The sequence below is a fragment of the Callorhinus ursinus genome, unplaced genomic scaffold, assembly GCF_003265705.2.
Source record: "Callorhinus ursinus isolate GAN/ISIS: 27379988/994484 unplaced genomic scaffold, GSC_fseal_2.0 scaffold5, whole genome shotgun sequence".
Classification (NCBI taxonomy): Eukaryota; Metazoa; Chordata; class Mammalia; order Carnivora; family Otariidae; genus Callorhinus; species Callorhinus ursinus.
In genome coordinates, this window is record NW_027397067.1 from 8,762,534 (window position 1) to 8,765,206 (window position 2,673).

The 2,673-nt window shown below is 40.1% G+C and overlaps 1 pseudogene; it reads left to right on the forward strand.

Annotated features, from left to right (window-relative positions):
- Nucleotides 1-955: 955 nt before the first annotated feature.
- On the forward strand, nt 956-2,317 carry LOC112823588 (nucleosome assembly protein 1-like 1 pseudogene; annotated as a pseudogene).
- The last annotated feature ends 356 nt before the right edge of the window (nt 2,318-2,673 follow it).

Genomic DNA, 2,673 nt, shown 5'->3' on the forward strand with positions numbered 1-2,673 from the left:
AAATAAAATTTAAAAAAAAAAATTAACTCCAAATGGATTAAAGATCTAAAGGTAAAAACTAAAACCATAAAACCTTTAGAGGAAAACTTCATTTGGACATTGGATTTGGCAATGATTTCTTGGATATGATTCCAAAAGCAAATTCAACAAAAGAAAAATAAGATAAATTGAATTTGTTCAAAATTTAAAACTTTTGCACCTTAAAGGACATTAACATGAGTGAAAAGGAGACCCATAGAAAGGGAGAAAATATTTGCAAATACATCTGATAAAGGATTAAATCTAGAATACATATAGAACTCCTAAAACTCAACAACAACAAAAATAAACACCCCAAATCAAAAATGAGCAAAGAACTTGCTAGACATTTCTCCAAAGAAGATATGGAAATGGCCAATAAGCACATGAAAAGATGCTCAACATCACTAATCATTCAGACCGTATAAATCAAAACCACAAGACACTACTTCATGCCCAATAGGATGGCAAGTATCAGAAAAAAACATAAGTAGGGATACGTGGGCGGCTCAGTCGGTTAAGCGTCTGCTTTTGGCTCAGGTCATGATCCCAGGATCCTGGGATTGAGCCCCACATTGGGCTCCCTGCCAAGCAGGGAGTCTGCTTCTCCCTCTCCCTCTGCCTGCCACTCCCCCTGCTTGTGCATTCTCTGTCTCTGTCAAATAAATAAATAAAATCTTAAAAAAAAATCATAAATAGGGAGGCCTGGGTGGTTCAGTCGGTTAAGCGTCTGCCTTCAGCTCAGGTCATGATCTCAGGGTCCTGGGATTGAATCCCGCAGTGGGCTCCTTGCTCAGCAGGAAGCCTGCTTCTCCCTCTGCCTGCTGCTCCCCCTGCTTGTGCTCTCTCTCTCTCTCTCTCTGACAAATAAATAAAATCTTTTAAAAAACTTAAATAATTAGGCCTCCTGCTCCTCCCGCCACTGCCCTGAGTCACTGCCTGCACAGTTCTGACCACCTGGCTCCCCATGCTAGCCACCGATATTTGGAGTTCTTACAACATGGCAGACATTGACAACAAAGAACAGTCTGAACTTGATCAAGATTTGGATGATGTTGAAGAACTAGAAGAAGAAACTGGTGAAGAAACAAAAATCAAAGCATGTCAGCTGACTGTTCAGATGATGCAAAATCCTCAGATTCTTGCAAACCTTCAAGAAAGCCTTGGTGGACTGGTAGAAACACCAACAGGATACATTGAAAGTTTGCCTAGGGTAGTTAAAAGACGAGTGAATGCTCTCAAAAATCTTCAAGTTATATGTGCACAGATAGAAGGCAAATTCTATGAGGAAGTTCATGATCTTGAAAAAAAGTATGCTGTTCTCTATCAGCCTCTATTTGATAAGCGATTTGAGATCATTAATGCAATTTATGAACCTATGGAAGAAGAATGTGAATGGAAACCAGATGAGGAGGATGAAATTTCAGGGGAGCTGAAAGAAAAAGCCATGATTGAAGATGAGAAAAAGGATGAAGAAAAAGAAGACCCCAAGAGAATTCCTGAATTCTGGTTGACTGTTTTTAAGAACGTTGACTTGCTCATTGATATGGTTCAGGAACATGATAAACCTATTTTGAAGCACTTGAAAGATACTAAGTGAAGTTCTCAGATGCTGGCCAGCCCATGAGTTTTGTCTTAGAATTTCACTTTGAACCCAATGAATATTTCACAAATGAAGTGTTGACAATCACGTAAGATGAGGTCAGAACCAGATGATTCTGATCCCTTTTCTTTCAATGGACCAAAATTTATGCGTTGTACAGGGTGACAGATATATTGGAAAAAAGGAAAGAATGTCTCTTTGAAAACCATTAAGAAGCAGAAACACAAGGGGCGTGGGACAGTTTGTACTGTGACCAAAACAGTTTCCAGTGACTCTTTCGTTAATTTTTTTGCCCCTCCTGAAGTTCCTGAGAGTGGAGATATGGATGATGCTGCTGAAGCTATCCTTGCTGCAGACTTTGAAATTGGTCACTTTTTACGTGAGCATATAACCCCAAGATCAGTGTTATACTTTACTGGAGAAACTATCGAAGATGATGATGATGATTATGATGAAGAAGGTGAAGAAGCAGATGAGGAAGGGGAAGAAGAAAGAGATGAGGAAAATAATCCAGACTATGACTCAAAGAAGGATCAAAACCCAGCAGAGTGCAAGCAGCAGTGAAGCAGGATGGTCTACCTTCTGCTCCCCTGGAAAGGATGATTTTACATCATTTGACAAGCCTATTTCAAGTTTTTTTGTTGTTATTGTTTGTTTGCTTGTTTTTGTTTATGCAGCCTAAAATAAAAATGTCAAATATAATTAAAAAAAACAATTATAGCTGTAAATGCTTACTTTAAAAACAAAAATAAAGGGAGGCAGAGCAAGATGGCGGAGGAGTAGGAGACTGGGATTTCGTCTGGTCTCAGGAATTCAGCTGGATAGGGATCAAACCATTCTGAACACCCACGAACTCAACAGGAGATTGAAGAAAAGAGTAGCAACAACTCTCTGAACAGAAAAGCGACCACTTACTGGAAGGTAGGACGTGCGGAGAAGTGAATCCGAGGCGATATTCAGGAGGATAGACGGCGAGGGAGGGGCCTCCGTCGGCCACTTCCGGCAAGTGATAGAGCCGCGGAGCACAAAATCAGAACTTTTAGAAGTCGGCT